The sequence below is a fragment of the Vanessa cardui genome, chromosome 2, assembly GCF_905220365.1.
Source record: "Vanessa cardui chromosome 2, ilVanCard2.1, whole genome shotgun sequence".
Classification (NCBI taxonomy): domain Eukaryota; kingdom Metazoa; phylum Arthropoda; class Insecta; order Lepidoptera; family Nymphalidae; genus Vanessa; species Vanessa cardui.
In genome coordinates this window covers 8,115,507-8,129,772 of record NC_061124.1, presented here as the reverse complement: position 1 = coordinate 8,129,772, position 14,266 = coordinate 8,115,507, and the positions used below count along the sequence as shown (strand labels likewise).

Sequence of the window (14,266 nt, the reverse complement as noted above, 5' to 3'; positions counted from 1 at the left end):
TCACAGTAAGCAATCTTTGCACATAGTACATATTAAGTAATGATTTCTATAATTATTAATATAAGAGTTCTTATTTCCCAGTACATTGATTTCAATGTCTATTTTGTAAAACGTTTTACGTCTCAATAGAACCTCGTTCAGCTACACTAAAATTCACAGCAATTATAATGTCAACTCGCGCGTTCCTTCCGGGTAGTTGGCGAGAACTCGTTAAATATGCAATTGGGATGCCTCCGCTATTGTGCCAGCATTTCTTTTACTTTCGAATATAAAACCTAAAAATAAAATCTTAAAATTCGCTGACTCCCTTCTTGAGATAGGAAGTGGCAATTCTTGCAGATTGTTTTTGCGACACCTCTATTTCATTACGTTTATGAAATTAAAGTCAAAATAATCTACGAGAATGCGATTTGCATTGCCAAGATCCCTGAACCATTGTGTTATGGAATTGGATTATGGAAAATGAGCTGCTTTGTAAGGAAATCGTGCTTTTTAAAAAACCTTTAGATGTTTTTTAAATAAGAATTTAGAGATGCAATAAGACGATGCGTCCAACAAACGTTGGCTCCGTGTGAAATTTATTGCCAACATTTGGCACCAACCTTATATGTCGGTATTATTCAAAAACACCATGTTTATCTTCATTACAATCGTGTATTTATGAAAAACCAGCATTGCGTAAACACGGTTTTTTAAATATATATTATATCTCCAAAGACTTGTCCGTGTTTTTTCGGTATCTTATCTTCAATTTGTCTTTTATTACCAGACAGCATTACTATTTAATTTTAGAAACACAATGAAATAAGGTTATATCTAGGTCATATACAATGGAAAACTATATACATAAATAACAATATTGTAATTTGAATATTAAGGCTTTTCCTTAAACAGAAAAGTGCCAATATTACGACATAAATGTTAAATATTGTCGTCATCGTTAGTATCATCAACCTCTTTTTCATTAGTCTGAAATGGGAACATACATATATGTATGTGAATATATTGTACTAATCCATTGATTGGACTTCTAATGTGTGTATTATCTAATACATATTTACGCGTTGCAATTGTAAAATATGTAACTGTGCATGAGATTTATTATGATATTAATAATGCAAACATTATTACCGATACCGAAATTAAAAGACAATTACATATAAATAATATAAAATTTTTCATTCTCCATGTGAATTTAATAGTTTAACTGAAATAGTTTTGCTCTGCATTGTGCATTCTGCTTGCACTGCTAATATTCCTAAATTAGTTTTTCATAACAAAATATATCGAATCTAATCAAATTATCTAATAGTCTAAATTTTAGTTCAGCTCCATAATGTTAGGTAAAAATTGGTCACATGGATTTGTGCAAGCTCGTCTGCATTAGATTACGTAAACGTATTTTATTTTAAAACAATACACGGCAAAGCTGAAATTCGCTGGCAAAGGTCAATGACCGGGTGCAATTACTGGTACTATGTTCATAACGTATTTAATCGAATGGTTAGTAGCGAATTAAATAGGTAACAAATGCTTAATACTTCTTGTACTACTTGCATCTATAGATTGAGTAACACATTTTTTGTATATTTTTAAAGAAATAATTACAAAAATCCATGTCATATAAATAAAATTAGATGTAACGTAAATACTACACCGTAGACCAGTGATTGCTACGGTGCATTAATGCACGCTACATATCCACCTAGATCATGGTACGTTGCACTCTGACGCGCTCTACGCTTGCTACACCTGCGCTACGGTGCATTAGTTTGCCTGTGGTAAGCTACGTAGGGTATTAGATCTAATAAAGAACAATTAATATTTAATTTACCAAGTAACTTAGTTATTTAAATGATGCTTAAATATTCGATAAAATTCATAATAATAAGATAATTTAAATGATATAAAAAAGTATTATTTCACAATTTTAAGTGTCTTGATAGTCATGAACAGCTCGTATAAAAAAGGTTGAAATATCTAATTACATTTCTGTGACGAATCTAAATGATCGTTACCATGCAACGTGTGCGGAGGGCGCTTGAGTTTTAAAGTGTGTCATCAAAGCTCATTTAGCGATGAAAATGAGTTCCGATGTCGAGCGAACATCGGCTCTCATTACGTGTACGTTAACTCCGTTCACTGTCAGCAATATCATCGGCAACTTGACTTTACATGCTAACATTATAAACTCCGCGTCATGTCTGCATAATATAATATTGTAACTTTTAATTATTGTGCACTAAAAAGTTTAATTTTCGTCAGTGATGTTAGGAGTATTGAGGAGGCATACACAAATTAAATATTAGACCTTTTTATGTATTGAATACTTGTCAACTATGTTCTCTCGTCTGACGTCTATATATATTGTGCACTGTCATTACATACACATAAAATAAATAGTTAAATAATCGCCTTTACTTTTATTTCATCAAGTGAATGCAAATTTCCAATACGTATCGCAATTAAATATACATATTAAAATATAAATATATGTATATGAGACAACATCACATACATTACTCTGATCCCAATGTAAGTAGCTGAAGCACTTGTGTTATGGAAATCAGAAGTAACGACGGTACCACAAACACCCAGACCCAAGACAACATAGAAAACTAATGGTTATCTACAGCGACTCGGCCGGGAATCGAACCCGGGACCTCAGAGTGGCGTACCCATGAAAACCGGTGTACACACCACTCGACCATGGAGGTCGTCAAAATAAAACTTATCAAAAAATTTTAAAATCAGCTACGATCATAAAATTGAGAAAGATTCAGCGTATAAAACCTTTTTTGATATACTATCAAAATATACATCGTGTTTTTTATCATAAATGCTGAATGCATATTCAAATAGATTGTATTAATGGAGACAACAAATTATTTTTAAACTGATATTCTACAAGATACAATCGTATTTAAATCTACTACCAACATGGAATGCACGTTCTACCGTGAAGAATTTTACAGGATCAAAACATGCATACTAATTATACTTATATGTATATAGGATATAGGATATTTATATATCCCGTAGTAAATACATCGACTACTATCCAGCTATTTATTGTCTTTATATACGTGTGTAAAATAGTATGCATAATTTTTTACATTAACTTTTAATTTATTTATTGGTAAATGTGAAATTATTATTCATGAGGTCAATTTATGTATGGGATATTCTCAACGGGGAATATCTAACTACACAGAAAACATTGTGGCCTGGAGCATGCGCAAACTGACGTAGTCTTAAACTAATGAGACGGCAAGTCGACACGACCGTAAAGAGTTAATCCACGTGTCCGACGAATTTACGTTCGATCCGGAGAATGGTGAAATTTGGTCCAGCCGGTCTCATACTTAATGGAAGGAAAATTTATTGACAAAAAATAGTTTTTGAGCTAGCGAGTCTAACCAGGCTGAATATAAATCTGAAGCCTCATAAGTCTGTTTCTACAAATTATAAAAACTCTTAGTTATTCTGCATTCTGTATACTATGCAAAATATAAGTGGTCCAGTGGTTAGATCGCGTGCATCTTAACCGATGATTTCGTATTCAAACCCAGGCAAGCACCACTATATATATGTACTTAATTTGTGTTCATAATTCATGTCGTGCTCGGTGGTGAAGAAAAACATCGTGAGGAAAACCTGCATTTGTCTAATTTCATAGAAATTCTGCCACGTGTGCCTTCCACCAACCCTCATTGGAACAGCGTGCTGGAATATGTTTCAAACCCTCTCTTTAATGAGAGAGCCTTAGCCCAGCAGTGGAAACTTTCGAGCTGTTTACTTTACTTTAAGATATAAATACGAGTATATATAAATTGTATACACGAATGAATATTTTCCTTTTCGGTTCTTCTAGGTAGAATCTACATTCCAAATCAATGGTAGTATAACGTAAATTTTATTTGTGATTATAGTTAATTATAAGTTCCTTTAAGCATAAACTTTATTTTCATTTTATTACGTCGTTCAATATTTGTATATAGGTGAGATTGAATATAAAACCATTAATATAACCACAATGGTAAAATAAAAACAACAGACCGATGCAAAAATCCATTGTCATTAAAATAAAGCAATACAATGTTTTAAGCTGAAGCAGCCCCTAGTCTAGTGGACTGAATGAATTTTGTACACCAGCGGAGAGGCACTCGAGAACAACCAAATTACATTTAGCTCCCGAGGCGGGCATTGTAGCCTTATTAAGATACTTGCGAGCGTTACTCTTGTAGAACATTTTAATTACAACTCAACAACGACTAAATATGTTTCAAAATAACAATAAAATTGACGGAGAAAGAGAACATTTTTTTATCAGTTTTCTCTACACTAAACATAAGTAACGTAAAAAGTCGAGTTTTCAAATTCTACAAGACGCGTTGATCGAAGTTTCATAAAATCTTAAAGAAACCTTACAGAAAACGCGTTGGTATAGGAAATTCGTAAGCTTAAAGTGTTGCTTTTTTTCTTCATTATACTATAAGCTTATTTTCAATGCAGAAAACATCAATTCTTTTGAAGTTTATGCAGCGGATCTGGACAAAATTTGACGAGTTGCTACGTCATGCATTGCCACGCTATACGATAGTATGAAGCATCTAATGCGTCTAATGGCTGACGCGTTGCCATGCGCAAGTGACTGTGCAACTCTCTAATAACTTCGATTTTTCACCTCTGCCAACCGCCATGAGACTGATTTTTTTCATAAAAAAGACCAAATATCATAGGATATATATGTCAACATAAAAATGGAAATATCATTACGTTATAAATATTATAATTATTAAATCTCACGTGATTGTAAACTGTCGAAAGATTATAAACCGCGTTATTTATCAATAGATCAATTGATGAGGCTATCAAAATAAGTTTTAAATTAAAACTATTTACATTGTGTACGTTTTATTGCTAGTTGATTCAAGTTCACAATCATTCCCTATTTATAATAGATTCTTTTTTTTATGATATTATATCGTATCTCATCTATATATAGTCTTTATTATTTTATCAAAGATTCAAATCATTTGCTGTTCAGTTAGCTGGCCACCACATATTATGCAACGCTGCCAAACGGAGTTGTTTGTGTAATACGTATTTAAAGTAACAAAGAAACTTTTTATCTTTAATTTTTTACAAAGTTTAATATCGATCAACAGTCAATAACATTTTAATTCAATAATAATGAAATCTTATCATTCTATAAATCTCCTGATGCCGAGAATATATTCCTTGATTATGCAAAACATTAATTTGTTATTTTAACACTACGAGTATATGTAATATGTACCTATATATATTAATTATTCTTTGTAATGTTCTTTGCAAATTTGTCAACATTTTTTCAATATGGCTATTCTATTTTGGAACATGGTATGTTTAGTTATACTGTCTAGCAAAGAAAAACAGAAATTAGCTATTTTATAAGCACTCCTTTAAAGTCATTGACCTGCTTAGGACTGCCTTAATGTAGGTTAAAGAGCATCTTGCATAGTAAGTATTTATAATCGAATTAAACTTTCAATAATATTTTATCAATTAATTTAATTTGTAATATAAATTATGCTCAACTGTCATTCCCAACATTGACATTTGACATTATTTTACAACAAGTTAGCTGTTGTTTTAAAATAATGGCTTAGATTCGTCATTCAATCATTATTTAAAAAATGAGGAAAACTTATTTTTGAATGTGGATATTTGAAACATCTATACTGTTACTTTTATATCAAAGAATTTTTAACGACAATATTAAAGCAAACTCACAAAAAAATGAAATAAAATTGTCTGACATACGTTATTCTTCTTCTATTTTAAAGAATTCTTTGGTAACTTATTACTTATCGTCTATTCAATGTCATTACACACGAAAACAATTAAGATATAACGTAATGTATAATTCAAATACCTATAGAATAAACTAGCTGTGCCCACGATCTTGTATATAACAAAAAAGTGAAATACATGTTACATGCCAGTGAAAGTCCCGTCAAAATCGGTCTAGCCGTTCCAGAGATTAGTCGGAACAAACAAACAGACAGACAAAAATTTTAAAAAATGTTATTTTGGTATATGCACCCTGTATACGTACATATGCACTAAGTATAAAAGGGCTATTTTACTATCACAAACAAATCTTATTATATGTATAGATTACTTTAAAAACTTAATTCAGATGACACTTTGAAAATGTCACAGATGCAACATTCCTAACTATCCAGACACGTGACAGATCAAAGACGAACATTCGAAATTGTTAGGAGCACGACCCTCGGCTCCTTCGAGATTAATTAAGCATAAAATATAGATGAACTCAAATACCGAATCAGGAAATCAACGTGTCACCGTGACGATGAAATTAAATTGTTATTGATGTAGGCTACTCATTATTACCAGATAACTATCCTAAGCTCTAGTGTAAAAAATAACAGTACATGTTCCACTAAAGGACTAAGGCCATCTAACCTCTTAAAGAGATCGTTAGAATTTAATTCCACTTCGCTGCAATAATGCAGAACATCACCTGACCCAAGCATTCTTGATGATATTCTCTTTTCAACCAAACACAAACAAAACACGTGATAACTCAGTGGCATTTAAATAAAACTAGTTATAACGGATTGGAATCGCGTATATTAATTATTTTTTATTTATTTATTTTTTTGACATCCCCACGTTTCGAGCACTTTACAGCGTTCGTGGTCACGGGTAGAACTAAATTTAAATTAAATTATTTACTAAATTAGTAAATAATTAATATACGCGATTCAAATCCGTTATAACTAGTTTTATTTAAATGTGTAATAATCGCGAAAATTTAAGACAACATTAGTGGTATTTGTTCCGGTTCAAACTTGCAATCCTAAGTAACCTAACTACCTGATGGCTTATACGTCTAGGATTCAATATTTGTTTCCTATAACATACTACGTACCATATCAATTTTCTCTAATGAATATCTAATATGTAATTACATGATATAATACATCTCTTATTCTCTTATCATACGAGTGTACTCGTCACTTTGTAATGAGTACGTACGTCAGGGGGCACGAACGTAAATTTATATAAACGTAGCAAAGATACCAAGTGGGTAAATGTACGCTATAAATAATACATTTCTCTCTGACACGAGGGAGATATACAATTAAATTTCATAGATCGTTTTAAAAATTCACCTTCGCTCAAAAATTTTAATTAAGCAGTAACACCGTTGTCCATTAGGAAACGAAAACAATACCTGTTTGTATTTTTTTGTTGCTTAACCTGGCTGATTGTTATTGATACTTATACACTCGGAAGTATTTGTATTAATAACACTACAAAATTGCAATAAGCATCTCAGCTAATGTATTAACGTGTTAAATTATTAGCATTTCTAGTGCAAGCTATTAACTTCCTAGTACTGTCCCGAGAATAGTGCAACCTGTTAGTATTTGATCAATAATTAACAAGCTATGCCCGCACTATAATAGGCAGAGTCGACTAAGCTACAATTACTGAGAACATTGTACATATGTATCCCTTATTTTCCAACTCTGTTTAACTTTAGAAATGAGATGTTAACATCACTACTGCTTCTTTTTTATGATAGTTAAACCTGCACATTGGGTAATATGTTACAATTATCTAGTTTATTTAAGTTCCCTATTATCTGTATATGGAATAATTCCTTACAAAGAAAACTACTATAAACGTACATAAATATAAGCAGCTTAAAGAAACCGTATTTAAGATTATTTCAAACAATTTAATGACAAGGAAACTTGGCAAGCAAAATAAATTCGTATTCGCCCGGTCTGGCGGATACTTTTGTACCAAGTGATATAACCGACCAATCTAAGTTATTGAATGCGTCTATTCAATCATTGTGAATGCCGAATTCAATTGAAACGCGAGTCGTTCACCTGCAGTTTGCATAGATAAAGTTTATTTATTCGTTAAGTGAAAAATAAATATTACGTAAAATGTTCGCTACCACTGAATTATTAGATGGATGAAACTGCAGTTATTTTCAAAAGTGTTTGTTGTTAGTTTTGAAACGTCCTATGTATAGATACATAGATACATAGTTACTGCAATATGGAACCGCGATCTGACCTAAAACACGCTAAATATCTGAGCAATAGACACGCGATACCAGGCCAAGTAAAATGAAGGAACATAAAAAAATATAAATAATCTGGATCATATTTCGGTTGCCTTCTTATTTATTTGGGTTCTGCGCAATGTTTTATAGCACTACAAGAAAATAATTTGGCAGATTTTTACAGCCAGCCGCCTGCCTGACGCTAGTCCGGTGTTCTTTGTAACTACATTTTTTATGGTATAGGTTGGCGGACGAGCAATTGGGCCATCTGATGGTAAGTGGTCACCATCATCCATAGACAATGACGCTGTAAGAAATATTAACTATTCCTTACATCGTCAATGTGCCACCAACCCTGGGAACTGAGATGTTATGTCCCTTGTGCCTGTATTTACACTGGCTAACACACCCTTCAAACCGAAACACAACAATACTATTATTAGAATAACTGATGAGTGGGTGGTACCTACCCAGACGGACTTGCACAAAGCCCTACCACTTACTTATAGGATTAAATGGAGGTCGAAGGATACGCTTAGCACATCCAGACGTTGTAATACATGTATTAACCATTCCTTGTATCGTATATGAGCTATCTATAATAACATACCATGATCATATCATAAAAAATTATAATATAATATCATTATGAATATGTTAATTGAATATCGAAAGACAAAGAGAACTCTTTGTGAATACATTTGCAATTTTGATAGTATATCATATTTTTAAATTAAAAATGTTCAACAATCTACATCACACGAATAATTTAATTATTAAATTAACCTTGGAATAGTTGTTAGTAATATAAATTAAAAGTTTTAATAGACAGCCATTCTGTCGTCTAACGAGTTATTACAACAGAATGGCTAGATGACTTTTTGCAGAAATTCAGACGTATCAAATTACACAATAGAGCAACTCTTATAACTGTTACATAGTCGATACAGTTACATATGGAAAAATGTTTATATTTATTAATAACTTTAATTATAAAATATTAATTAATGTATAGAGAAGTATACGTACATAAAGTCTTTACAAAAGTTTTTTGCGTAAAAAATATACTATTATTTAAAAATAAGTCTCTATGTGTTGTATACTAGCAGCTTATTATATGCCCATCCCGACTTTCAACGAGTATAATAATTGTTTATATAAACCTGTTAAGTTAAAGAAGATAGATAAACTACTATGATGATAAGTATAAATTATATACATGGACTTTCTTCGTGAAACATTCTCTTCATTGAAAACGAATTAAACTATTTCATGATTCGGTGAATATGGAACCTAGACCTTTAACATCGCCAGGTAGGCTGCTTACCTTTGACCTACAATATATTTTATAAAGTTTAGCTGTACAGAATACTAAAACAAAGGATGATGATTTATATAAAATACTGTCCGAAAACGAAACCTTTCAAACAACATTTCCAATATCACGTACAGCCTAACCTCTTTTTCCCCAATAAACAAACCTACTTACATAATATCGCAATAAATACAATTATTTATAGAACGAGATGCTGAAAGCTTTTCCGTGACAATGAGAAACAAGAAACTCTTTTAAATGACTCATTCTATTTAACTTATTCCGATGTCTTTATTAAAAATAGCCTAAAATAACGATTGAAAATATTGCTTTATTTTATTTAAATAAAGCCACACGAGAATATAATAAGAAACTCTTTGTTGTATTCAATACAATGTAGGCTCTTGACTTCTTCAAGGCTCTGTTTTCAATTGTCTGTAGGTCTACATACTGGTACACTTGTGTATCGACTTCTCACAAACATCAGCATCTTTCCAGACCCACTTATGTTCCATTTCCGATATTGTTATTCTTTGTTTCCTTCCGGTATAAGGAGCACTGTGTTGTTAAGTATTTATAAAGATCGTGGAAAAGAGTTTTTATATAAATACCGTAATATAACAACTGTCATACTATCTCATCAGATTTTCTATAAAATACTATCGCAAATGTATTGGCACATTGTGAGATTTATCGGCTTCGTTAGTAATATTATAATAACGAGGCAAAGTTTTGTAGCTCTGAACCCTTTTCAAAAATCTTTATTCAAAATAGAAGTAATTACACTTTCTTATTGATAGTCAAAAATCTACCACCAGGTCAGAACTTAACGCCTCAGACCAGAACAACCGGCGAAAGGAACTTAACGGGATCAATTTTTCTGTCCATATCAAGGTACATATACAATATATATTTTTAATAATAATACAAACATATTTTTGTTATTTGAAACAGCCAAGCCTTAATGTATGTATATAACGGGGAAATGTTACCAATAACTGTAATGTGATTTAACTCTACGTCTCAGCGAATACCTCTTGCAACTAATTCTGCACCAAACAGCCATGCTTAGCTAGTAAATCAGCACCAAAAACCTATACTCTATACGTTTGGGCTTAGGTGTACGCTAAGTAAAGCTGTATGTAATTACAAGAAACACATCGTAATATCGTATTTTCCACAGATATATATACTATATTTTCCTTAACAGTCGAGCATAGATTAATTATTTGTGTCTTCATAATGCTAGTTCGTTTAATATGTTGTCAACACTCATGAATCGATGTTTTGCACAATTTACCGTTTTTACAATAGAATCCCAGGGAACGTTCAAAAAATCCAATTGTTAAATTTAAAAGAATCGTTAAAGACCGTTTGTATGCTCTAATGACTTTTTAGTTGATTGCACACCTTGGGAATGAGATGATCGCCTCCAGGCTGTTTCATATAACTAAAATTTGTTTATTACTATTGTACATGCTGAGTTTCTTTCGCCGGTTCTTCTCAGGTCCAAAGTGTTGAAATCAGAACCAGTGGTAGATTTTTGACTATAAATAACCAAGTGTAACCTCTATATTAAGATTTATTTTTGCCTTTAACTGTGATACGTTTTAGAGTTCACATTCGTTTAACTATGATTTGTTTCCTCAAGAACATGCAATAAAAATGTTATAAATTTCTGTGTAATATTTCTAAGAGATAATCGGGCTTACAATGCAAGAGGTGGCCATTATGCAAACTGTTTGCATAATCATTCGCAATAGGAAGTTAACAAAAGTGCTTCGATTTATTTACGATTAAAAAAGAAAGCAATTACTGCAAACAATAGATTAAATCCTGCTTCGATATCGGATTTTAATCACAGTAATTTTCAAAAGTGTTTTGTTTTCAACAATTCAATTCTGTTTTGTTGGATAAAATTTTACTTTTGTCAATGAAACTCTACACGACGGGAAGTACCAATTTACCAGATAAGTTTTTTCTTTTTAATTAACTAAAATTAGCAAAACGAATGGCAAAATTCGATACAAATTTATTTATTATATTTTATTAACTTAAGCTTTCGATATTATGACCCATGTTCAAGGCTTATTTTTGGATATGTACTAATTGTATTATATTATGTTCTATATAAATAGTACATAGTAGCCTTTTATATGTCGGCAATATTTTTTATGAGATTTAAAAAATAAACTGTTACTTTATATTGGAAGTCTTCATCATTCGTTAATAGTAGATTCGATTCTTAAAACAAGCTTGCAAGCAGGCTTAAGTAAAGGGCTGAATAGTCATTTAAATTTTTCTTATATTTTTCTAACTTTTCTTTAAAAAACATCTCACATAAAATATTTTAATAAGTTAGTATATCGAATAAAAACTGACGGTTTTTATCGTGTCATTGCTTTGTGATAAATGTCATTTGTATATATCTAAAGTTGAGTCACACGAGGTGCCTGCTCCCACCTCCTTGAATATCGCACCCAAAGTGTTTTCGCTTATCTATAGAAAGTAAGTCAAGGTCACTGCCTCATAAAAAACCGAATCTCGATTTTATTTGACCTGCGTTCCTATAATGACATTAAATGTATACCCCAAGCCACAACCGCGACGTTTTATTGACAAACATGACCTTCTCAATTTGTTTTCCTTGGTATCTATTAAACAAAAAACTTATGTTGTACGATTGAATGGAGATGTGTTCTAGTGCGCTCGAAACGAGGCCGAGATAAAAAATCCTGATAGTAGAGCACGTGCCTTATCGTCATCTCAACCTCTGCCTCTCTGACTCCACGAGGTAGATGCTTTGTCATACTAATAAGCGCTTGTTTACACCTCCACCGGTATTCATCTCTTGCGAAACAAAATGTGAAAGATAACGAACGGAAACAGCCTAGATGTTCAGTAAATTGATTAGAAAAATTTATATACTTAAATTAAAAATAACAACAGATAACTAAAATCGATGTAATTTAATGTATTACATTAGTTTTTTTTTTTAATTCAATTCGATTATGCCTGAGCAGAAAGCCTACTTGATATTGATTTTCTATTATTTTTTAAATGAAGAGTAACAAACCAAACGTCGCGGTTCCTACAATTATATCCTGTTATACGATTAAACATTTATATATTGATAGTATTCAATACCTATTAGCGTTCTACAGTACATTTTAGTGATATTTATTTCAATATTTACAGAAGTTAAAACTAATCATTTGCTTCTCATATGCGATACATAAGAAATCCCTGACATTTGTAAGATTAACAAATCATGTTCATAAGAAGTTGGTAAGTATATCGTATAAAAAACATATTTGTTTAACTTGACTAGAGTTAACGAATATGAATTATACCTATTAAGATACCGAGTATTATTAATTTTTTTATGTAATAAAAAGTATCATAGAGAAAGATGATGCACCAAAGTGGATATTTTAATTAATATTTATTTTAAATAACTGCCCTTTTTAATCTCATTTTACTCAAACTTTATAATTACTCATTCGACGATTACATCTTTGTCTTCTTTAGGTCTTATATAATTATATTTTAATGTTATGATCATCTTTGTAATACACATAAATATTGAAACCAAAATATAATTAATTCAAATACGCTCTCACAATTGTTAATACATTTGAACATAGTCATAATCATTTTACAAGAAACAATTAAACGTGAAGCTACTGCTATTTCCTTGAAATGTAATTTACCTTCTTCACTAATTAAAGTGTAGAATAACAGACTGTGTCACATCAGTCGTACGAGCTTATTCTGTGAAGACAATAAAGTACCCGCAATCATAAGTAAAGACACAAGTGTAAGTAATCATTTGGCTACCCTCTAAAGATATTATTATGTAATAAGATTCATTAAATATGCTTAAAATTAAAGAACATAATTTCAAACGTTCTTTGTTTTTATCAATATGGATTATGGAGTCTTACATAGTAGGTATTTTTTTTTTGTATTAATTAGTAATTGGAAAATATTAATTAAAACAAAAAAATACTAATATGCTCTAGTCTAAAGGGCCCATAAGGACATTTCAACAAGACAAGAGTTCTACTGCCTCGTTACTACATAGATAAGGGCACAGGTCCCAAAGTTAAACGGATCAAACCTTACATCGGGCCGATAAGAAGTTATCAAATTTTTCTATAGCAAAATTTTCAGTAACGGCCCGAAGTTTAAACCTGTATATTCCCGTGCATGGGAAAAACTGTTGGTCCTGCTCCTTAACACGATCCCGTCGTACCGGATTTGTCTCATCTCATACACTATTTTATTGAGTAATAAGCAAGACTTAATAAAGTAAATTATAACATAAACTAAATTATTTTATCGATAATATGTTTGGATCGATGCATTATCGAATACGTCGTTCGAAGTTTAAAAGATTCCAAAAAGTTTTAACGATTTATCTAGAAATAATTAAAATTTATAAAATATTATATGTTAAAACTTTTGCACATTTTTTGTATATGTTACGATACCTCGATTTTCGACTAATCCTTTGTGTTGCAAGCAAAACTTCATTATGTTGAACCAACGGACCGATAGACAATGCTCCAATCTGAAACAATTAAAAAAAAATTAACACTTCATCAAAAATGATATGTTTTAAAGTACTCTATAACAGTATATAATAAAATAAATACATATGTTTCGTAGTCAATCTTCTGTCAAGTATGTCTGAATACCACTAATGATTCTAGTCACAAACTGCAATTCAAACTATTGGATTATTGATTCGATGACTGAACCAGCCTTATTATTACAGATGTTATATATTTCGGTCGTAAGGGACAATCTTAGTTACCATATAGTTATTATAATATTTAGAATAA

General features: G+C 31.3%; 2 protein-coding genes across 3 annotated transcripts in view; one reads left to right on the top strand and one right to left on the bottom strand.

The window, feature by feature from the left end:
• LOC124536213 (pseudouridine-metabolizing bifunctional protein C1861.05) overlaps window positions 1–14,266 on the top strand; it is a 167,904-nt gene that overhangs the window by 95,202 nt on the left and 58,436 nt on the right. The window lies entirely within an intron of this gene.
• LOC124536160 (CD82 antigen-like) overlaps window positions 1–14,266 on the bottom strand; it is a 98,322-nt gene that overhangs the window by 52,396 nt on the left and 31,660 nt on the right. For both annotated transcript variants that reach the window (XM_047112627.1, XM_047112636.1), the window contains exon 2: window positions 13,913–13,992. The gene's annotated coding sequence lies outside the window, so the exon portion shown is untranslated. The remainder of the gene's footprint in view (window positions 1–13,912; window positions 13,993–14,266) is intronic.